The sequence below is a fragment of the Zalophus californianus genome, chromosome 1, assembly GCF_009762305.2.
Source record: "Zalophus californianus isolate mZalCal1 chromosome 1, mZalCal1.pri.v2, whole genome shotgun sequence".
NCBI lineage: Eukaryota > Metazoa > Chordata > Mammalia > Carnivora > Otariidae > Zalophus > Zalophus californianus.
Window position 1 is genome coordinate 103,630,423 of NC_045595.1, and position 25,544 is coordinate 103,655,966.

Consider the following 25,544-nt stretch of genomic DNA (forward strand, 5'->3'; position numbering starts at 1 on the left):
AGTTCCTTTCTAGTCCTAGTTTGTTGAGTACTTTTATCATGAAAGGGTGTTGAGGTTTGTCAAAGCTTTTTCTGATTTATTAAGATGATCCTGTGGTTTTTGTCCTTTATTCTACTGATATGTTGTATTACATCAATTGACTTTCAGTAAACTAATCTTGCATTCCTCGGATAAATCTCCCTTGATCATGGTGTATAATTGTTTTTATATGTTACTGGATTCAATTTGTTAATATTTTGTCGAGGATTTTTACCTACATTCATAAGAGAGATTTATCTGAGTTGTCTTTTCTTCTGATGTCTTATCTGGTTTTAGTATCAGGGCAATACTGGCCTGATACTAAAGGGTTGGGAAGTAATCCTCTTTTGTTTTTTGGAATAGCTTGTGAAGAAATTCTATTAATTCTTCCTTAAATATTCGGTCATATTTTATTCTTTAACTTTTTCTATTTTTATACTTTTAAACATGCACTCTGATAGCATGTCCAATAGGATGACATAAATGTCCAGCCTTTCACTCTGTAAACCTGAAGTTAATATATGGTATCTACGATCCACAACAGTATTGTCAAAGTTTGAGTTACAGGAAAGAGAAGTTCGCTAATTCCTCCTTAAAAAGTTTTCCAAGTTTATCCAAGTTTAAAAAAAAAAAATAGTTGGGAAACATTTATCTCCGGCGTGAACTGTTTCTCCTGTACCCCCAGCTCTCTCCCATTTCGCGACCCTCCCCAATGCAGAGTTCTGAACCAAGTGCGCACAGATCTGATAGGTGACACTGGGGTATGATTGTGGCATCCTCCCGCTTCCGTCAGCATCTGGAGGAGGAGGAGGTTGGGCCAAGAGGGTCTCCAGAGGCGGAGCGGAGGAGGAGAGAATGCAAAACAGTGCCTCGTCCCTGGAACCTACGGAGGAGCAACGCCCCTCGCTATAAATTCAGAGCTGCCCCATCGCGGATGATTCCAGCTCTTGTCAGCCAGGGCCCCAGGCAGTGGCGACAGGCACGGCTAGCAGCTGTGCCGTGCTAGGGCGGTGATTGATGGGGAGCAGCCCAAGCGAACCCCAGGAGTGAGGGCGCACCGCAGGGACGCGGAAGCGGCGAGCGGAAGCCCCACACCAGCGCTGCCAGCTTGCGGTCCGACGTGGGCTCAGCGCCCTGGGCGCGGGTGAGTAGACACCGACTCCCATGCCGGGTTTCGGGGCTGTGGGGCGGGGCTGATCAGTTTCATGTCAAGGCGTCCTAACTGCGGTTGCTGTGCGGGTAGGCTCCCGGGGACGAAGGAGAGAGCGAGCTTAGTTCCGGCCGGCGCCCACCAGGAACGCGCTGCCCTTCCCCAAATCAGGTGAGGGGCGCCTGGGTTGCAGGGAACAATTTGAGACTGTTCGCTGCGTGCCCCCAAAATTTCATTCCGATTTGACCAGACTCTTGAGTACAAGCAAGATATCTTCAGAACTGGGATGCAACCACGTAAACTTTCTTCCCGAGGCTTTTAACCAACTCTTGTCCTTTCGGTGTATCTTGAGTGAGAAGCCGGTATAACTCCGCGGGGCGTCCATTTAAAAGTTGTGCTATTTCTAAGGTGAAGTTTAGAGTGTCCCCAACCTCCCCCTCAGCTTCCCAGGCAACACCCCAGCACAGCTCATTTCCCCCTCACCCCTCCCTGTAAACCATAATGCTGGGTCCTTGGTACTGGACACCGCCCCCACCTGGAGCAAACTCTCCCACCTTCAGGTGTTCGCAGGTGCCCTTTGATTCATCAGACTGGCAAGGGGGAGAAGCCGGGGCGTCTCCACACCCCGATCCCCACAGCCCTAGCCAGTACACGTTTGTAACTGAGATGGGATTTTAAGAGAAGCTCTTTTTAGCTTCCTTCCTCCACACCACCTTCTAGCACCCCATTCTTCAATTCTCTTAACTCCAGCCAAGTCTTTCTACACTGCCAGCCTGCTACTTCTCCCCAAGACCTCAGCACGTCTTTCCCAGAGCGTCTCCTGCCCCATTGTCATTGCGCAGCTAGTAGAGACCCCGCTCATTAAACCCAGCTGGGGTTTCTTTACCTTTTCTTTGTTTTCTGGTGGTGTATCAGAAGTCCATGACCGGCCCTCAAAGCCCTCTCTTCTCAGGAAGAGTTTGGGTGCTCCTTTTCTCCTGGGATCGAATTTGTGACTTAGCTACATTTATTTCTAGTGTCATTCAAAGAAGAGAAAGTAACAGTGAGGGATGTAAGAAATCTGGGACTCGACTGTTCTGTTTTATAACTTTGTTGAGCAACTTGTTTCTCCTAAAGGTACCTCATCCCCAACATGATTCTCTTGGTAGATACCATCTGAGTGTCCTGGTTTATTTCCTTTAGCATAAGCTGTAACTTTTTTGTAAGTCTTCTCTAAGAAACTGCTTCTCTGTCTCCTGCAGTGCTTCCCTAGCTCTAAAGGCCCCACATAGATAATCTCTAGTTAGGTTGTGGTGGATTCTGCCACCCTCACAGGCAGACAGTGGAGGGGCAGGGAAGCGCCAGGAGCAGGGAATGGGAAGACCCACTTAAACGGCTGTGTACTGTTGGGAGAGTTATTTCACAACTCCGAACCTCAGGCCCCTGCCCTTGAGGTTCCCTCCAGTGATAAAATTCCTTGATTCCTTTTGTTTCCTAGTTATTTGCGTAAAAAAATAATAGTCTAAAATAATTACCCATTTAGCCCATGTTTGGGACTCTCAAAACTCTTAAACTGTCCTGGTAAATTATCTATTCTGAAAATCATTACGTTTCCAGTGCTGGCTCCAAAAGTCCAACTCTCCCCCCTACCCCAGATTATGGCTGGCAGTTCCCATAACCTGGTTTATAGCTCAGGGAGTGTACCGCCAGTTGCCAGGTCTCAGCATTTGTTAAAGTTTCACAGTTATTAGTGTCAAATCTGTCATCTCCTCTGTCTCTCTCTTTTTTTTTTTTTTTTTTTCCTGACTTCATTGTTATTTGTGCCCATCATGAAACCTCCATTTCTGGTAAGGCTCTTCTTTGACCTTAAAGTGAATCAAATGCTCCATCATCCAACTCAGAAGAAAGCTGGTTTTCTTCCACTGGTTCCACTGATGCCAAAGGAAGACTTAGCTGCCTTGAGATGTATAAAGTGCCTTTCGGTCACTTTTGCTTCGCCAGTGCTCCCCATCCCAAGAGTTCTAAGCCTAAATCTTTCCTGTCACTCTCTAACCCTGGTTCAGTGTTCAAAAAAGAAATAATCTGTGCATTGTCCAGGTTTCTTACACTGTGGTTTTTTTTTTCTAGTTTGAGGTAAGAATTGTGTGTGTGTGTGTGTGTCTGTGTGTGTGTGTACATTTTTTGGTTTGTTGCAGCTGCTTATTACTGTTGTTGCTACCATCACTAATTATTTGCCCTATGCAGGATGAAAAAGAGTGAAAAAAAATTTAATCTGCTACTTACGAAAGCCCTGGTAAAATACTTAGCTGAGAAAAGTCTAAAACTAATAGTTTAAAGGTATGACGCATGTTTTCTGTAGTTTTATCTGTGCCACATCCTTTTCAAGCAAATAACAGATTTGCTGTATTTTGTTTTCAAATTTGTTACAGGAACCTAGACTAAGTCCCATAACACTTGCGTGTTTTGGCTGCCTGATGCAGGCTCCCAGCCTTTAGCCCCACACTCATTAGTTTACCTAGTGCTTTGCCTGCTCAGTCATGACTGGGCTATGCCAGAGAGTCTCCCAAGTAAGCTAGCAAATTAAGATATTTTATTTAGGTGTTTGAAGTAAATCCAAGTGTTGTAAAGATTAGAAAGCTGTCTTAAAGACACACTGTGGCAAATAACAAATGTAGAGCCAGACCAGCAAACTATGACAAAGCAGTCAAGGCCAGGTTAGGAATGCTCTTCTTCCATGTTATCTAGTAAACTGGACAAGTCACCTTTTAAACTCATCGCCACTGAAAAGTGCTGTTATTTTTCTTCAAAATAGTTCTAAGCCATCCCTTTCAAAACTGCCTAAAAGTCACTGGATTGCATGGTTTGTGTTCCTTGCCATGTGGTTACTTATTAAAATAGTGTATCAAAGTTCCCATAAACAAAAGTAAGTTTTGTTCCATTTCCAGCCTAAATTTAGCTGTCATTTTACTTTTTTTATTAATTATATGAATTTTAGCTACCAAAATTCAACTTTTCGATGACTTAATATATAAAGCTATCTTAAATCAAGGAGTATCTATAGGGATTTAAGGTAATATTCAACTGATTTGACAAATGACTACTGTTACCCTATTAAAGCTCTAAAATACATCCAAAATAAATCACAGCCAAAAAAAACAAAAAACAAAAAAATCAACAACTAAAGAGCTATACATGAGTTATACATTTGCCAAATGTTTTATTAGTCCGTGGTTATTTTAATGAGAAATTTGACAATTGGAAATAGAAAACAAAATATAGTCATAGAAATGACAAGTGAATCTTGATACTAGTCGTTGTATTAACATTGAAAGTTTTGCTATCTGATTTTTTATTCTCTGTAGCAGATGGTTACAAGGGAAAACAATTCCTTTGAGTGTTAAAATCAATCTTTCAAATATTTTACTAACAGAATTCACTATATGCTGTAAATACCATATGACTTCTGTATTTTACATTATTCTTATAGCTCAATTTAGAAGATTTTATTTGTCTGGTTCCTAAATAGGTGCATCATCCAAATGTCTTAAGTAGAAATAAATGTCTAGAATTTGCCAGAGATTACCAGAGTTTCCTTCCTATATCTAAGAATATTTTAAATTGTGTTGCTAGTCTCACATTTAATTACTTTTCTAACATTTAATAGTTTAGAAAATGGGTGAAGACATGGGTATGCTTTGTTTTTCCTAATCACATTGTGCCTTCATATTCCAAGTCCTAAGTCTAAATGTCCTTAAAATTTAAAATCATGGAATTAATAATCATTCAGTCTGGGTCAAGTTTTATATGATTTCTTGTTCACTTTATACACATATAAGCTGTTTTATTCTTCACCAAATGATGTTAAAACTTATTTAGATCAGTGGATTTAAGTACTTTGAATGGTTAACTTCAGAGTGAGAATACTGGAGAACACATATATGATTGTGTACTATTAAAAAGAGTTTATGTGGACGCCTGGGTGGCTCAGTTGGTTAAGCGACTGCCTTCAGCTCAGGTCATGATCCTGGAGTCCCGGGATCGAGTCCCACATCGGGCTCCCTGTTCAGCAGGGAGTCTGCTTCTCCCTCTGACCCTCCTCCCTCTCATGCTCTCTATCATTTACTCTCTCTCTCAATAAATAAATAAAAATCTTTTAAAAAAATAGTTTATGATTGCTAATTTGCTCTCTACGATGTCTTTAGATATTTACCAATTAATATTAATCAAAGCTCCTCTATCTACCTTGGAAAATAAAGAATTATATGTATGAAATGTATCAACAATAGAAGATACTTACAGAGGGAATACTATGGATCTGAGTGATATTAGCTCCTTAAGAACACGGAAGTATAAAAATGGTCTTTGCCCTAGAGAGATGTTGGTCAAGCTAAGTACATATTTGGATATGAGTCTCTCCAGGCATCTCAGTGACACTGGGGTGGGAGGCCATTTTAAAACAAGCCTCCTTCCGTCCTACTTTTCAGACCAGGTGAAATGTCTAATGTGGTCACATTGTTTGATTCCAGCCACTTCCACAACTTTCCCTTCCTTAAGGGAGTATACCTCCTTTGATAATATATGCACCACATCCAATGCATCCTTGTATTCTATTACTAAATGCTCCACAAATCACTTTCTTGCTTGCTTATTATTTGTTTTCAGCTAAAGCCATGGAAAATGTTAAATACATTTTTCAAATCCCTATAATTTAGAAGAGATACACTAGAGAGAAACCATTTTCCTAACCTCCTTGAGTATAGTATCCTATTAGACACAATAAAATGACTTGAAATTGATGCTTCACTCTTACTAATTGGGGAACTAACTACTAATACTATTTTTTAGTCTAAAGCTGTAAAGGCAAGGGGAAAGTGGAGGAAAGAATAAGAAAAGGAGAAACAGAACAAAAGTTGAAATGGCAAATCAGTGGTTCTTCGGGCATTAGGGAAAAGGTAGGGCAAGCATTTTACAATTACCTGGGAGACATTTTAAATCCGTATATATTGTCTAAACTTTACTTATTCCCATTGTCCCTACTGAGAACCACTGTACTATAAATTAGTAGCAACCATCCACAATTACCTCAAGTGTCAAGGCAAAGATCAGCATCATGGGAATCATGTGGGAGCTTGTGAGAAATGCAGACTTTCCAACTCCACCCAGACCCATTGAACAAGAATCTGCATTTTAACAAAATCCTCAGGTGATTCAAATGCACAGTGAAGTTAGAGGAGTCCAAGTGTACAGCACCTAGGCCTTGTTTAGAATGATTACCTAGGGCACCTGGGTGGTTCAGCAGTTAAGCCTCTGCCTTGAGCTCAGGTCATTTCCCAGGGTCCTGGGATCCAGCCCCACTGGGCTCCTTGCTCAAGGGGGAGTTGGCTTCTCCCTCTGCCCCTCCCCCTACTCATGCTTGTGCGCTCTCTTGCTCTCTCTCTCACAAATAAATAAAATCTTTTAAAAGATAGAATGATTACCTAGAGGTTATTTTATTGGCTTTTTAATAAACTAACATTTTTACATAAAACTAACATTTATTGAGCACAGATAATATGCCAAACACATTCAGCCTTTAATATTGTTTTTATTTAATCCTCACAACATCCCTATAAAATAGGCACTGCTTTATCCTCATTTTATAGATTAGGATACTGAGTAATAATGAGATAAGTAACCCACCCAAATGTGGTAACTGGTAAAGATTTAAACACAGGAATTTTGATTCCTGTGCTTTTAGCTGCCACTCCACACTGTCTACATTTGGCTGCCTGCTTTTTAAGGCCACCTAATTATTTGAGAATTTATTTAACATTATAATTTGAAATCAAGTTCTGTTTCATCGAAAAAAAACAAGATCTATTCCATTTTAGTTGTAACATTTGCCTGTCATCTTACCTTTAAGTGTAATAATGAAGGATTCTAAAAATTCCTTCTTTAGTTGGAAAATAAATACTAAAACCATAACAGCTCATTATTTAAAACTTAAGATTTGATATCTCTGTGTTTTCTCATAACTTACCTAAAATTTACTCTTTTTACCTTTTGGTGTTCTGATGCTATTAAAAAAAAAAGTTTTCTCTTGAACAAATGATTCCCTACCTACACAAATTATTCAGCCTTCCAACTCAAATTATATAACAGTCTTTCAGCTTTAATATGAACATTTATCTACAACCATGGTTCACAAAACTAGTTGAATATAGTTACTAATCAATCAGTCTGCAAGCAAATGGTGACTTCTTTTAAGCCAGTGACTCCCCAGATGATTGAGTCTCTGAACAATTTCTCCTAGTGCATGTAGATTCTCCAAGAGCTGTCAGTTGGATCTGTCCAAAAGCCTGTTGTTCTGACAGGGGTTCATTGATGTTGGTCAAAAGACAGAGGTGAGTCTGGGTTCCCTGTGATCATGTTTGAGAGGAGAGGTGTGTCAACATGACTGAGCAGCTACAATTTTCTCAGTGATAAAGGGACATCCTTGGGAGATGGAACTTCTCCAGCTGCTTAGATCTGGAACTTTAGGCAGCACTAACAGTACAGTGTCTAATTTGTAACTTATGGCTTAGGACACAATCAACCCAGGGCTGCCATAATGCCAAGTTGCACGGGCCTAGCGCGGTGGGAGTGCCCAGGAGACATACTGCACATAGCAGCAGAATTTCTTAGAGCTAATAAATGATCAAATACCAGTGATTCTCTTATGACCCTTTACAGTCCTGCTGGTCTCACTGAGCCCAAATATTTGTGACTGCTGCTGCACAGAATCTGCACAAGGTTTTCTTCTAAATAAATAGAAAAACATAGCATTTCTACCAGTAAACTGCATACATTTATACTTTTATCATCACATACACTTTTCTTCACATTTTGACCCAAACTCTTCTCATTATCCAATTCAAATGCATTTTACATGCTTCTAAATCTGTGCAGTATGCCACTAGAACAAGAATGTTCCATTAACCCAGCTTTAGTAATCTTTCTGTTCAAATGATGTCACTTCACATAAAACACATTGTACCATGATAGATCCCAGCCCTTAACCTTCACACAGTTAATTGCTGCCACTTTATCAGGAATGGAAAAGAATCGGATGTGATTCCTACGTAATGATTTCTTGAATGTGTTTTGGCATTTGATCTACTGGGTTAATAGAATAAATTTTTAAGAGAAACACAAAACTATTCTTTTAAGTTCCTATTAGATTAAGCCATATGATGGGACATTATATAGTCATTTTTACATATTTAATAATATTTCATGGCAAGGAAAGATATCATAAGTAAATAGAGCAATATAAAAACAAAAATCAGGAGTGTGATCCAACGTGTGTGTGTGTGTGTGTGTGTGTGTTTGGGAGATTCTTGTCAAGTTGCCATTATGGACTTACTTGGGTCATTGGTGTTCTAATGAAAATAGTAATATTAGCACTGATGTGTGGTTAAAATCACTGATATATTTTTTAAATGTCTGCATCTTTGTAAACCAGATAAGACTAGGAAAAATATATAACAAATCCTAAAAGCTTTTGAGAGCTATTAAGATCAAGGCCAAGATCAAAAGTGACTTTTTTCTTTCCCTTATTTTTTGGTGTGTGCTTTCAAAATCTCTATTACTTTTATACGTCTTACTTTCTGTTTGTCTCAGAACATCTATTACTTTCCTTCCAACTAACTCTAGATTTCAGATCTTTAGACAACTGCTACTAACTCTGTAGGGAAGGATACTGGCAAATCCGACGCTTTCTCTGATTTTTTTTTTTCCTAAGATACCCTAGCGCCTTACAGGAGTTCACAAGGTTTATACCATGGTGGTATTTCTTGTAAGAGAAATAATCTTGTGAGAAATGTCTTATTGCTATGACAACAAAACCACTGAAATGCAGGGCTAAAAAGAGATTCTTCTAATGCCAAAATCATTCCAAATAAGAATGTTATATTAAAGTTGGTATACATTGTGGTTTAAAAAGTAACTTATACTATACCTGTTGTCTTTTTGAATAACTCTTCAGATTTAAAAAATTTCTTACTTAAATATGTCCCCCAAACCCATAATGGAAATTACTGGTTAATTTGGCTACATAAAAAAATTAAAATGATCATATAGTAAAAAGGACCATAAACAAAGTCAAAAGATAAACAGGAACTTGGGAAAGTTATATGCCACACATTACACATAAAACGCTAGTTTCCCTAACATAACATAAGCTCTTTAAAATGAGAAACAGGCAACGACCCAATTGAAAAATGAGCAAAGGCCATTACTGGGAAAACTAGTAGAAGAATAACTACAAAAAATAAAAAAATAAACTCAACCTCATTCATAACTAAAGAAATGCAAATCAAGACAAATATATACTTTTCATTTATCAAACTGAGAAAAAAAATTTGAGATTTGATAAAAGCCAGGTTGTTAGCATCATATATTAGTATAACCTTTATAGAGGACATTTTTTTAAGTATCTCTCAAAAACATGGACTATACAGTTTGCTTTAACAATCATTTTGAAACTTTTCTACTGATATATAGCTTTAAAAAAATGCATATGTATAAATAGGATCATTGAGGCATGTTCTTAAGCAGCCAAAAAGGGAAACTGAAAAAAAAGAAGGCCATAAGGCCCAGTAATAGGGGCCTGGTTGAATAAATCATCATGTATCCGTGCAATGAATGAAATATTGTATAGTCATCAAAATAAATGAGGCAGATGTATGTATACAGTATAGATAGTTCTAGCCATATTAAGTTTAACAAAAAAGCAAAGAACAGAATAGTATGATGTATAAAATGAAAAAATGTGGATATACACATTTGTATGCATGTGTGTCCTTTTTTAAAAGTCCTAAAAGGGGGCGCCTGGGTGGCTCAGTCGGTTAAGCGTGTGCCTTCAGCTCGGGTCATGATCCCAGGGTCCTGGAATCAGGCCCCACATCGGGCTCCCTGCTCAGTGAGGAGCCTGCTTCTCCTTCCCCCTCTACCTGCCACTCTGCCTACTTGTGATCCCTCTCTCTCTCTCTGTCAAATAAATAAAATCTTAAAAAAATAATAAAATAAAAGTCCTAAAAGGATACATATGAAAGTGTTAGTAGTAAGTACCTCTAGGAAGTGGAACTGAGAGACCATTACACAAGGCTAGGAGACATGAAGTTTTATTTTTATACTCTTTTATAACTTGACATTTATACCACAAGCATGTATCACTACCCTGAGAAACAAAAACAGACGTACAGAAAAAAAAGATCTCTTAAAAAGATTTTTTTTTCCAATTCTTGTGCAATAACACATATAGGTTTATATTAAAAAGGAATCATTTATCAAAGTTTATAGATTCACAAGTGAGTATCTAATCTATTATGATATTTCTTATACTAGTAGTTATGTCTACAGAAGTGTCTGAGAATAAGATTGTACTATTTTACCCAAAAACATTGTTTTTCTCCTGTAATGTGTATCTACAAGGGTATGGGGGAAGATGTTGACTATACCCAGGAAGAAGATGAAATCTGACAGACTGCCACTTGGTACAGCCTAACTCTACATAAGGACAAACACATCCTTGATATGGTTTCATTCCCTTCAAAAACACATTCAAGATGTAGTGTTAATACTTACTCTGCCAGTTAAAAAATGAAAATCTGACCATATTCAGTGAATCCCATTAATCTTTTTTTCTTTTCAGATTGAATACATGATAAATTGGTCTAAATGGCCGAGGTTTCATCTGAATAAGACACGAAAGCCACCCCAGAAGTTCTGCATCCAGGTAACATGTCTTACAGCTATGGCACTCTATCTGTCAGTGGTTCTTCTCTAATATGTCAACAGTGGAGGTAGCACAAGAAGCCACATACACCATTGTCTAAAGATAGAAACAGAGGAAGCAGAAAAGAATGAAATTCCAGTCTTATCTCATCCCTTATATGCAGCTTAAGAACATATATATTTATATAATTTTAAATGTAAACAATGTTAGAATTACCATGATATTCATCTATTAATGTAAACCATGTGAGAGATTTGCAGCCCCTTGGCAAGGATCTCCTTGTGGCCAGTGGTGGATTGTTCTTCATACTATGTAGGGCTTTCAGAGAACCAGGAAGGAAATGATTGTATTCTCTCCTCAGGCACCCAATGGGGGATTTGGGCTCTATGAAGCACTCACTTCCAGAAGCACATGTCCAAAGACCATATGTCCAAGGACCATAAACCTTAAAACTTGACCTGCTCACCTTCAGAAAATCCAGATGTCTCTGAGTCTCATTCTTACAAAAGTTTCCCTTACTCCCATAAGATACAGGCAGAAGGGCAATGTGGAATTGGAGACAAGGTACCCTTTAATACCTACAGTCTAGCATTCTAGTAGGCATGAATCCCATGGAGTCATGCAGCTGGGCATTACACTCAGAATCTGAGAGGGCAGCATTGGTAATCAGAGACTGCTCTGTGCATCTGTTTCCTGTCATGTGGCCCTGCCTGATATTTTTCATTAAAAGACTCCTGGATTTTCCAGATTAAAAGTTTTTTTTTCTCCTCACAAAAACTCAGCTCAAGGAACAAGTCCTCAACCTCCTAAATTAACAGGGGAGACACTCCCTAGTCCCTCCAGGGAGAATAAAGAGAATAGCTTGTCCCCTTCTCAATATATTGTGATTACATTTTATCAAAGCATAAGATAGATAGGCTAGGTGGTGGGTGCGTAGAGAAATGTTAGAGGTGATTTTATTCTTCTCTGTTTCGTTGGCAAATGCGAAACAGTTGCTGGAAGCACTCCACGGTAGTATTAGGAAACTATTTAGGATTGCTTTAATCTTGGAGACAAAAATAGTAACATTCTACAGAGTTCTGTCACTGGAAATCTTTAGGTTTGGGGGGGGTTTGTTTGCTTTTTCGAGGTGTAGTTAAGCTTAGAAATCTGGGCTGTACATGTTTTCAGCAAAAATCCAGCTCTAAAAAAGTACATTGAAATATATGTCCTAAATAGGATGCTTTATTTTATATCCAAAGAGTCCTGAGCAGAAGGAACTCTGTCCATAATATTCCATCAGCCTTATAACAGAAGAATCAAGACAGTGATCCAGGGGGGTTCCTGACGAAAATGATTCTGTGAACAGCCTCCCTTCTCCTGTTTTGGAAGCTCTCAGTTTCTAACAGTCACACATTTGTAGCAAAACTTTCAAAATAATATGATGTTTTGCTTACAAATAACAAAACAGTGAAAAAAACACTATAATCTTAAACTTTTCAAACCATTAAATTACGGATGAATAGGCAAAACATGCTTAATTCAAAGAAGTTATTTTTTGTTGGTTAAAGAACTGATGCTACACCAATATTCTGCCACTAACTAGCAACTTTGCTTTTGGTTTCTTGTAAAATAATCTCTAGGGCCCCATCCCAATCCATGGGCACTCTACTGAAATACGAAAGGTATGTTCCGGGCTTCTGAACGTTGCAGTGCCCGTTTTACCAACTTACAACTAAAGAACTCTGACCTCTTATTGATTTAAACCAGTAATGTGTAAACAGCATTTCAGAGCTTGTTTTATAGGACCCAAAGAATTTAAGTTGAAATCTACTTAGGACAAATGAGGAAAACCAGGACATTTCAAAGAATAAATAAAGACCATATTCAGTGGCTTAAAATCTGTAGACATGCACTGTCCAGTATGGTAGTCATGTGCCATGTGTGGCTATTCAAATGTAAATGTAAATTAATTATCATTAAGCGAAATTAAAAATTCAGTTCCTCAGTTGTGCTAGCCACATTTCAAGTATTCCAATAGACACATATAATTAGTGGCTACACTGTTGGCCAGCACAGATTTACAACATTTCATAGAAATTTCTATGATACTGTGGCTATAAACAACTTACTAATAATTGAAATGGACTTCCATTGTTACTTGGTAAGAAATTTTTATACTCTTTTTAACTTATTTGGAAATTTTAAAGTGTTTTTTAAGGGGCGCCTGGGTGGCTCAGTTGGTTAAGCGACTGCCTTCGGCTCAGGTCATGATCTCAGGGTCCTGGGATCGAGCCCCGCATCAGGCTCCCTGCTCTGCGGGAAGCCTGCTTCTCCCTCTCCCGCTCCCCCTGCTTGTGTTCCCTCTCTTCACTGTGTCTCTGTACGTCAAATAAATAAATAAAATCTTTAAAACAAAAAGTATTTTTTAAATTCTAATTTTCTCAGCGGTACGTTATCTAGTATATAGTTCTCACAGTACTTTTTTCTTTTTCATTTGCATAGTAAAATACATGGTATTAAGTATCTTTTGTACACTCTAAGGTTAGAGGTTCTTGTTTTCTTAAAAATCATGAGAAGAGGTACATGAAATTATATTGAACTAATATACAGCTGTTGGTATTTTTATCTGCATCATTGACATCTCCAAGTAAACAAAACTAGAAAAGATGTAGGATCATGTCTAAAGACCCACATATTTTTTTATTCTTTATATTCTGTGAGATTTTTTTCCTGCAATGATAGATATGTCTCAATTGTATTGACGTAACTACAGATGACTTAAACGTTTTTTTCAGAAATTGAAGAGCCAAGCAAAATAAGTATTAGATGACTTATTTCTTTTTTTCTCTTTTTATAGAAATGCACAAGATATTAGAAGTCTCTATTTTTGTTTCCAAATTATATGTATCACAGAGAACAGTAGTTTGTTTTCAGTTTTTAATTAATGTAATCACCACCTGTTATAGTATATTCTGAAAGTTCTTAGTCACCATTTTTCCACTAATATGATCCCATTATTAAAATGTCAGTCTCAATTACTTTCTAGTCACTTATACCTAGTATTCAATTACATTTGGTTTCTGGACTAATGGTTGTGTGTTACACAAGGCAAAAAATTAAAAACAAATTTGTCTTTGAGTCATCAAAGCATCAAGGATTTGAAATAGCTATATAACTATGAGAAAAGCATATAAATATACAACCTGTATTCCCTTTACACATTTAATAGTATTATTTTTCAATAAAAGCATATATAATAGAAGTTTGCACCCAGTTTGGAATTTTCAAGTATGAATCCAAGTCTTACCAATGAAAAAAAGGCAAAGTAAAAGGTAGTCATTTGAGGGGTGGTTCTTACAATAAACAAAAACATAGCTTTCTTTATAGATTAACAGGTTTACTCCAAATAACCTATTATCCACAGTATATTCTTAGAAACACTGTTCCTAGGCTTGAAAAATAGAGCTAGGTATGCTTAGCACATAACTGACCATATAGGAGACACAAATTTAGGTTACTGTTAATATTTTTAATAATTAAAAGAGTTCAGAGAATTAGCATCAAAATGTGGAGGCTCTGTTTTGCTGGCAGAGAGAACCTTTGACTAGTACCAAAAATACTGTCATCCTTCGCCTTCAACTAGTCATTCCTTTTAAGACTTTTAAGAAGATTTAGACACGTAGGAAGCATTTTTTTAAATTCCAGAAAGTGCAAAATATCTTCGAAAGGTAATAACACAACACAGATCTGGTGAAAGGTGGTTATCTGGAACTAGGTCTTGGACACCTTTTCAGAACTTAAATGCTAGGGGGCTCTGGGACAACAAGAAGAATGTCATACTGCAAGTCCAAAATCCAGTCAGGAACAGCCTTCCTCCTCCTCTCATGTAGGCAAGGCCAAAAAACTTCCACACACAGCATGGGTCACCATAGAAAGCAAACAGAGCTACTGTAGATAAAACTAGGCAGTGGGTAAAGGCTAGACCCTAAACTTTGGCTCCTCAGTGATGTTCCCAAGTCAAAGAGGAAGAACAAAATGGGTGTTTCACTGCTTCTGGTCCCTCTAGTATGGGCAGTGTACAGAGCAGGAGGACAAAACAATTGTTTTAACAGTGTAAAGCAGGAAGTCCAAACTCCTTTGGCAGTGTGAAAGCAATGCAAATTGGAGCCACTGATGACAAGAGCTTCTCATGTGATATATATAATACTAATAGCTCAGCCATATTTTATTTGACTCTAAACCATTAATGAATGCTTGTCTTCATTTTACATAGAACATATTTATACACAGTTGAACAAATAGGGAACTTTAGAAATGAACCTATTTGTGAGAACGACTGCCCACAACACATCAGCTTGGTGGGACAACTGAAGTAGTAGTAAGCTCCTCTTGGATTTCTGCTAGAATTTAGACTTAATTAGATGGATGAATTAGACAGAACTTACTACCTGAATTAAAGAGTGAAAAATAGAATATGTACCAATTAAGTGAAAGAAAATTCATACTATGAATAAAACAATAAATGTCAATAAATTAAAATTTTTTATTTTAGCTTCCTTAAGGTATATGACAAATTTAACAGACCTAATTTAACATCTCAAAATGAAGAGATCTAAGTAACCTACTTTATGATTTTTATCTTCTTAGGAAGATGTTTGACATCTTTAATTTTCATATTTAATCAAATTTTTTTCTGTTTTAGTTTCTATGGTGTCACTATCCATCAACTCATATTGGTTGAGTGTGTGTGTATATATATGTGTGTGTGTGTATATATACATATATATATATCCCAAGAGAAAGTAATTCTGCAATCCTCCTCAGCAATTCATTCTAACAATTAAGAACCCTTAAGCTAAATAGAATAATTCATTTCACGGGAAACCTTTATTCAATATGTATAATTAGTTTTAGTTAACTTTATTAATGAAATGTCGCAAATCAATTAGGTTTGCAATAATCAGATGCTGAGGACCCAAGAGGGGCCATAACTCTCACAGGAGGGGAAGGTGATATACAATTTAGTTGGGAAGCAAATGTAATTAGATTTGATCAGTTGAGTATTCCTATCCTGATGTGGAGTCGGGCATATACCCAGACCTGAGTATATAGTTAAAAAGAAGTAGAAAAAAACAATGTGACTTAGAAAATGTCTTCATGGTCCTGTCAGCCACATACTGACAGCTGAAGTGGGCCTTTGAAACCACAGGTAGACACATTTTCTTCAGACAGTGCTATCTTTTAAATTAATTTTTCAAATCCGAATGCCTGTAAGTAGGCAATATATAAACTCTCCTGCTTATCACAGACCCCACTGTTACCTAATGCCGTACAAAGGTGCTTCACATATTTATTTAACTGCTCAAATCCTGATGACATTTTGGTTTAAAACTATTGTGATCTAGAAGTTGGTTATTGAATGGGTATTGGTTAATCCTAAAGTTTCTTCCTCAGACTCTAAAAAATATCAAATAAAATGTCATGAGAGTAAGAATCCTTCTGAATGAGAATGATGTTAAATACAAGTTATTCCTACTTAGAGTTGTAGTTTGCAACAGATTCTGCTGTGATCCACAGAGTATTTCTGTCAGATACCTACCTGCCAGACACTATTCTCAGTCCTGAGGACAGTGTGAGCTATAGACAAAAACCCCTGGCCTCAGAGAACTTATATTCTGGTGCATATAGACAGAAAAACAATCAAGTAAAATATGCAATACATTACATGACATAGAGAATGGCAATAGAAATGAGAGGGGAAGGTGCAGTTTTATTTTTTTTAAAGATTTTATTTATTTATTAGAGAGAGAGAGAGAATGAGAGATAGAGAGCACGAGAGGGAAGAGGGTCAGAGGGAGAAGCAGACTCCCCGCTGAGCAGGGAGCCCGATGCGGGACTCGATCCCGGGACTCCAGGATCATGACCCGAGCCGAAGGCAGTCACTTAACCAACTGAGCCACCCGGCGCCCCAGAAGGTGCAGTTTTAAAAGGGTATTTAGAGAAAGCCTCCTTAGTAAGAAGGAAGGAACTCTGTGGACATCTGGGGAAGGATTCCTCTAGGCAAGAGCAAAGCATAAAGCAAAAACAAAGGCCCTAGGCAATACTATGCCAGCAAATCCAAGGTACATCAAATCCTAGGCCAATATCCTTAGAAACTACAAAAAAAGAATATATAACAAAAGAGAGATCAAGTTATTGAAGAATAGCAGGACTAATAGGTAGAAACTGGAAACATTAAGAATGGGTGCTAGAAGAGAAGAAACAAATGGAATTTTAAACCTAAATGATTTAAAGACTTAAAATGCTTTGAAATGTAGTGAAGTTTCCAAAATGGAAGATTTTAAAAAGAAGTCAGGTCTGTGATTCAATCCCCAACAGTTGGTTCTGTGGCTATAACTTGAACTCTAAATATTAAAAATGTGCATTTGATGTCAGTTCCTCCCGGACACCCAACTTATTTGTTTGGGGCCTTTGGTTTACTCCAAAAACACTTTGTCTATCACTGACCTATAATCCCTCGTCTCTGGGCCTGAAAGTAAAACTTCTCAAGTAATAAAAAATTGGGAGTACACAACATTGCCATTAGATTATTTTTAGTGAAAGCTTTGCCTTCTTAGACAAATATACTGGTGAAGTTAACAAATCCCAGGGATACCGCCAAATGTAAAATGATTTCATATATTAGTTATCCCATTTTAATTATTTTATCTCCAAGTCCAACAAAAAGAAAATTCTAAATAAAAAGATACATTTGGGATTGTAAATGCGGCATTCATCCACATAGAACAAGGAATAAAACTACTTAATGAAATATTTTAAATTCAACCAACGCTACAAATGTAGGATAGTCTGAATTCTCATTCAGACAATGCATTATATTTTAGCGGTGTTGTTTTCTCATAATCCCCATGCTTTTTTCCTGTCCTGCTAGTCTTTAAGATTTCCTAATGAGGATCAGGGAACAAGTGTATTTAACAATCTGTATTTGCAGGTTGGAAACAAGAAAATGAAGACTAATAGTTTCTCTCCTGCTAATTTGATTTTCTACAGCTCCTCTCCTACCAGCGTAGGCAAAGGACTTAGTAACTATGTCTAGCAGATGAGGCCAAGGAAAAGACAAGCATCTGTGATGTCATGCTTCCCCCAAATGGGCCAGCTGACCTATAGGCTTCCATTAGAGACTTCCCCAAGAGTAATAAATGAGAAGTGATCATGAACAGAATGAGAAAAAAAAAAATGCAACTTCCTTTATTCTAGAAAAGCAATACCCAATGGCTGGTTAACAATGCTACGGTAAATGTTTTTGTACATTTCTTTCGCACATATGGAGAGTTTTAAGGTATGTACTCAGAAGTGGAAATGATGATCTGATTTCCAAAGTGGTGGTGATATAAGGAGATTCCTGGAAATGGGGTTGTGCTGAGTTGACAGAAAGACGTAGGGGTTTAGTCTTTAACTGCCAATATGTGGCTGGCTCTCTAAACTGAAATATGACCCCAAAAGAACTTTTTCTGGTATACTTCCAGGTCCTAGGGCTAGTTAATAATACAAATGGTTATTTATTGATCACTATACAGGAATTTATTTCCCAGTACCCCGCATATCAATGAAATCCCATAAAATCAGCCCAGCAAGGAACTAGAACATATTGAGAGTATACAACACATAACTTTAAATGAGAGGTTTTCCTTTTCTCACACAAAAACATGAAAGTCAGTTTGAACTGATGTGGACTTCTGTCCAGGTGAGTGCCTCTGATTTCAGAAAGCATGTACCTCTTTTGTAACTCCAGCGTGTCCTTGGAAATTGCTGCATGAAGGCCAAACTGCCAAGTCTAGTCCTTCTCTGAGAAAAACCTTTTTAGTTGTATGTCAGTAGCTGGTCTTTGTTCTCTTCAGTGCTCGTTGCAAAATACAGCAATTCTAATTCTAAATCCCAATAGTATTGGGAAGACAAGTAGAGTTAAAATAATGCCTGTAATTTAATCAGTATTTGGTCCCTAATAAAAAGCTAGTTAGTCACAGCTTCCTTCCAATCCCTCTCCCACAGATTTCTCTCCTGAAAGGAGATACTTACTATACAGCATTTTAAGGGAAAACAAACTTTCCTCAATTCCTAGAGCTGGAGTAATGAAATGTTTGAAAATAGTGTTTTAAGCATGATCACATTTTTTCTTTCCATTCCCTGAGGTCGAACAGATTCTTAATTTCAGTTTTTCAACTTCCCTGAAAATAATTTCTGTCTCTACTTACCTACTATTTCAATGCAATATTTTATCTTCTTAATCTGGTAGACTCACAAATTTAAGTCATCATTCAGATCAGAAAAAAACAAGTGAGATGTAAAGCATCTAAATGGCAAATCTTCTCACTCAAAAAGCTAAAAATAAAAAAAAAATCTCAATCCAAGAATGAGTCATCCTTGAAATTCTCCCAACTTGGAGTTTAGTTTTATGGGTGAAAACTTTGGGAGACCAGTTTGGGAAGAAACCATGCCAAGTACTGTTTCATACACATAATTTTAACTTCCCACAACACTTAGGAAGTAGCTATGATTGTTGCAATTGTATTATATTGCTATTTTATAAATGGAGACACAAAGCGGCAAACAACATCCATTAACTGGACACTTACTGGATCAGGCACTGAGTTGGTCAGTTTGTCTGCATTTTCTTACTTAATCCACCAAAAAGCAGCAAACAAACAAACCCTATAGGCTAGGTTATCTTATTGGCTTCATTTTTTTCACGGACACTGAGCCTAAGGGGTCCACTTTGCTAACCAGTGTCAGGACCGGAACTGGAATTTGGGACTGACTTCAACACCCTGGTTCTGACCATTTCTTTTCCATATGTAACCCTTCAAATTCTCCAGAGCCTGGTATCTTCCTGCTGTTGCTTTTCATTAACTGCTACATCATCAGCATTTGTTTTTACATATACCTATATAAGTGAACACCTTGTTAGTGTTAGCTTATATTGATACAGAGTGCAAGTTTAAGCTAGCATTATTTTGAATAGTAGGAGAGTCCAGAGCTCTGAAAGGAATTTTGAAGATAGGGTAAAGCAGATATTTTTCTGTCACATTTCAGTGAGAAAATTGTTAATTCATATGCCACCAGCCAGACACAAAAATGCAATAGGAAATGAAGAAAAAAACATAACTACTTTAAATAATGCGGTCTGTGGTACAAATTAGTGTACTGTGAATTAGTTTCCTTCTGCTGTAGAACTGATCATTTGGATTATGTAGGCAAGCAGGATAAGACATTACTAAAATTATCCTTGAATCCTAGCTTTGAGATCTATGGAAGACACTAAGCAATTTGCCTGAGAATACATAGAAAACACTTTTTAAAAGGATAGGGATGGGTTATTTCCCTCTCTGTTAAATATTAGCCTTTGAAATGAACCCAGCTGATCTGCTAAATAACACTTGCAAATTGTTATGTCTTAATAAAGTGACAGACTGAGAGAGAAGCCACACTAGACCTGCTTATGCTTCTGGAAGCTGTACAGGCCAGGAACATTATGCAATAATGCCTTTTAAAAGAAGGGAGCCTTTTAGCCTTACACCTTGCCTGGCAACAAATGCAGCCACTTACTCCAAATGCAGGCATAATTAGAATCTATGAAAATCTAGCATCAGAATCCCAAACCCCTGGTGCAATACACAGTAAGGCACAGGTTTTATGTCTGCAATATTTTCAACCATTCCATTTAAATATGTGAATTTATGAGTGTGCTGTGTTTCAGGGAGCCTTGTTCTATAAGGTTATGAAAAGCTTTTACCATTATTAATCAGGTATTCTGTAAACAGGACACACCTCATTTTTAGATTTCTGGAAGGCTCAGAGCCTGCAATGCTACTGGCGAAGGGCAGGCCCAAATGCGCTACTCTAGTGAAAAATCCCTGTGCAAACACGGAACACGGTGAAAACTTGAGGGACCCAATCTACAGTAGGCATCACTAACAATCATCACCTCAATTACAGCTTTAACCATGCAAACCTAGGCTCCTTCATTAGTTTATCACATTACAGCAGAGCCTTATAAAGTAAGCCTGAGAGAACATTAATTTTTAATCTAATCTTGGATGACTAATAAAAGAAAATCTTATTTTAAAACCCTCATAAAAGTTGTAAAATCAGTGTCTTAAAACCGAGAATAACTTTTGTGGAAAGAGAAAAATAAATGTTTTAAAATATAAAGTTAAAAAACACAGACATCTTAAAATAAATCAGGGAAACAACTATTTTTCGGAAAATAAATTTTGTTCTCTGATTTGTGACTGGCCGATGAGTTTTGAGTTTGAGTATGAAGCTGTGCTCAGCTGTCTAGTGGAAATAGCAGGGGAAACAAGTTTTTCTCCTTCATTTCCTAAGTTGTGGTGACTTCTTATTCCCAGGTATTATGTCTTTAAAAGATTTTAAATCTTAAAAAATAGAAATAGATATTGAAATTGAGAACTGAAAGTCTCAGCTGGCTGGGTATGGTTTTTTAAATAGGTAATACAGACCTCTAGTGGCTGAACAGTTTGAAAGCCTCTGCAAGGAAAGGAAATTATGAGGCAAGTGCAGGCAATTTAAGGGGGGGGAGAAAAAAACAGTTACTAGTTAAAATTACATTGCAAAAGCCACATATTTCACATAAACAAAAAAAGGTAAGCACGTGCTTCAAGGGAACGTGAAACACCTGCCATCCTTTATGATGCTCCTTGATTCTCCTAAAATAAGCAAGGACCTTCCCACCAAAGTCCCGGCAAGAAGTCTGGATCTGTATTGATTTTCATCCAAAAGATTAACATCCAGTTCATCTGTTATACGAATGGACCCGATAGATATTTGTGTTATGTGAAATAGATTTCTTTTCCTGGGTACACGGTTTTGCCTCACTGGGACTCTTCTTCTAAATTCCCCATGAAAGAGCTCCCCGGGAAAATGCAAGAGCCCCTCACACAGCCAAAGCTTACCTGTCCTGTCCTCCGGTCTCTCCAAGGGCAGCCCCATGCCGCCACCAGAGTGGGCTTAGTGACTGGGGCCCTCTCCAGTCTACGGGGAGGGCAAACTGCTGGATCCATGCACAGGCTTAAGTGATCACTGAATGTCCCTCTAGACTAGGTTCCTAACCTTGAATGAATGCGCAAATCACCTGCAGAATCTTGAAATGCAGATTCTGGCTCCGTAGGTGTGGATGGGCCCTTAGACTGCTTTACTAGTAAGCTCCCAGGTGGTGCTAATGCGGCTCATCCAGGACAGGCTGGGAGTAGCAAGGAAACTTTATAACATCTCTTTTTATTTTTCTAATTACACTTTTTATTTTTACTGATTTTTTCATCTTTTTTTAACGGCATCTCAAAATTTAATTTTTGAATTTATAAAACTTTTTAAGTTCTCTTTCAGTTGACTATGTACAAGTATCACTGGGAACCTGTTACTCAAAGTTTGTAAAGATGATCCTACACTTTATTTTTTAAATTTTATTATGTTATGTTAGTCACCATACAATACATCATTAGTTTTTGATGTGATGATCCACGATCCATTGTTTTTGTATAACACCCAGTGCTCCATGCAGAACATGCCCTCCTTAATACCCATCACCAGGCTAACCCATCCCCCACCCCCTCCCCTCTAGAACCCTCAGTTTGTTTCTCAGAGTCCATAGTCTCTCATGGTTCATCTCTTCTCTGATCTCCCCCCCTTCATTTTCCCTTCCTTCTCCTAACATCCTCCGTGCTCACCTTCCTTATGTTCCACAAATAAGTGGAAACCCTATGATAAACTGACTTTCTCTGCTTGACTTATTTCACTTAGCATAATCTCCTCCTACACTTTAAAAATGGATTCAGTGTCATCTGTTTAGCTTGGTGAGTTCATGGTGGTTGTGAGCACTTCTTTAAGCACTTGCAGCCATCGGGCACTTGGTAGCCACCGTTAAACATCTGATTAGCCATACTAGGACAGTGAGTGAGATCAGGTTTTATGCATGTTGAAAAACTACCTAAGGTCCCAAAGTGACAGCCACACCATAAAATCAGGCAGAGTAAAAAGCACAAGCTGAAACTATAAGAATCAACAGGTCAGAGTAGAAAATGGAAAAATATATTTTTCAGGCAAATGTATTACAATTCCATCATCTAAATAATTTCCTATTATAGCATGTTGTCAACCTTAATTTTGAAATCCATAATTTTAGAACTTATGTCACGGAGTAGTCTTTAAAAGCCTCTTGCAAACTTTTAACATCTAGTTTCAAATCAAAAATAATATATTAACAAGCTGTAGCATGGAGGGAGTACATAAATTATCATCATTGCCCTGCATGAACAGTAATTCACAGGTTTGGCTCAGACACGACTTAGATGAAATAATTAACTATGTACAGTACTTAACAGTAAAAAAGTAATTAATCTAGCTGCCTCATACTGGTTTGGCCTAAATAAACATGCAATAAAAAAGCCATACAATTTTATTATTTTCTCACATTACTAAGCTGGAATTTTAATATGTCAGAAAAAAGATATCTTTTCTTTAAAAAAATCACTTTCTTTTCAAATTTCAATGTACTGATTATAAGCTGAATGAGTTCCAATATTTACAATTGTGGGCAGATGTTCTCAATTTATAATTATGCATTTTACTTCACAGGAGTTTGGTAAAAGTGATTACTTTAAATTAAGGTGAAATAAGGAAAAAAATCAATTTTTTAAACACAAATTACACAGACTCTGTTAATAGTACTATAGTCGTGTGCTGGTATAGCTTTGGCAGAATGCTTCAGATAAACCTGTTTTTTGCCCCATGGGTTCTTGGAGGAGACAAGCTGCCTTTTGGCCTATAATCCCTTACCAGTAGGTCCACAGGTAAAGGGCAGGGCCATTATTTAGAGTGAGGGCAACAAATAAGGCAAGTGCCCTGTTTGGGCAAGAGAAAAACGTTCAGGTGATTTCTGCTAGGGAGAAAGTTCATCCCACTCAGGTGCTGTGTTTTGTTTTGTTTTTTTAAAGTTCACTTTCAGCCTATGGATACTCCTTTGCCTGATCTCATAGACTATGACATGTTCTCCCCTATATGATTCCATCGATTAATCATTATATTATTATCCCCATTTCACAAACAGACAAGAGGAAAAGGCTCAGTAATTCTTCCAAAATCAAATAACACACAAGATGTAGGGTCAAAACTAAAACCCAGAGACTTCTGTGTTCAGCCAAGATGGAGTAACAGGGATTTATTTACCTTCTCACCTAAACAACATATCTCTCTCTCTCTCTCTTTCTCTCTCTCTCACACACACACATATAAATATGAAACAATGATTTTTATATATATGAAACAATATATGAGGCAATGCTTTCAAGACAGTATACATGAGACAACAAAAGACAGTGATCTCTAAGCGATGGGATATAAATGAAGCGAACCCTATGGTTGTCCCAGCTCACTGCCTGGGGATAGTTTCCAGCCATGGCACAAAGAAGAACCCAGAAGGAGCTCCCAGGTCTCCCTGAGTTGAGGAGATGGAGGCAAGAGTCCAGAGAGGCAAGGAGCTAGAGTTCACAGGGCTGAGTACCAGAGAGTTTTACAAAAGAAAAGCCCAGTAATCTGCAAAGGATCCCCCTTGTGTTTCAGTGCATGTGTATGAGTAATCATCCAAGAGGATTAGAGGGGACAATCTCCAGAGAACATCCAAAGCCAAAAAATAATTCCTGTTCCCACCAGACAGAGTAAAAAACCTTGTAATTCATGGGGCATCAGGTGGTATACTCAGAAGGATTTTTTTGCCTCCAGAATAAGAAAAAAAAAAAAATCATCCTAGACTAAACGCTGCTCTGGTCCCACCTAACAAAGCGTAAAGGCCAGATCTGAAGGGATCAAACCATTTGCAAGCAACTTAACTGCTTCCCAGAACAAAGCTGGAGAATATTTGTAAGAATACAAAAACATCCAATAACCAACAAGGCAAAATTCGCAGCATTTAGCATCCATTCAAAAATTATCAGGCGTGCAAAGAGGCAGGAAAGTACAATCTATAATGAGAAAAAAAAATCAATCAATGGAAACAGACTCAGTAATGATACAGATGATAGAATTAATGCACAAGGATATTAAGTGGTTATTATAAGTGTGTTCCATATGTTCAAGGAGCTAGAGGAAAGTTTGAACATTAAGTAGAGACATGTAAGATATAAAAAAGACTGAAACTGAATTGCTGGAGATGAAAACTACAGTATCTCAGATGAAAATGCACATTGAGACTTCAGATACTAAGATGTTCCTTCTACTGTACCCACAATATTCTTCCCTGGATTCTGAGTTTGATCCCAGCAGCCTAATACTTAATACTTGCTTATTACTACAACTCCCAGGCAAATGTTGCCTCTAGCAGGTGGTTACCAGCTAAAGACAACGGCGTTCCTGAAGCCATGGAGCCCTGTTGGGCCATGTGGACCTTTCCCATCTCACTTTGATCCCCCCCACCCCCCACCCTGGCCCGTGCCTCTCTCTGCCCAATGAGCAGATTCCACTACCTTCCACAGACTGCTACTCCTTCGTTCTAGCATAAAGACTTCTCAGTAAAGCAGCGGCTAGTGGTCCTCAACATGGCACCTCCTGAGTTATAAGGAAGTTTACATTATCAGACCAACATTTTCTGTC

General features: G+C 37.8%; 1 protein-coding gene across 3 annotated transcripts in view; it reads left to right on the forward strand.

Annotated features, from left to right (window-relative positions):
* The first annotated feature begins 894 nt into the window (after positions 1-894).
* AGTR1 (angiotensin II receptor type 1) overlaps positions 895-25,544 on the forward strand; it is a 46,369-nt gene continuing 21,719 nt past the window's right edge. The window contains exons 1-2 of one of the 3 annotated variants that reach the window (XM_027581718.2): positions 895-1,162; positions 10,821-10,904. The gene's annotated coding sequence lies outside the window, so the exon portion shown is untranslated. Of the gene's footprint in view, positions 1,163-1,216; positions 1,340-10,820; positions 10,905-25,544 lie in introns of those variants that run through there. The other 2 variants (XM_027581717.1, XM_027581719.1) reach the window with 2 other exon arrangements.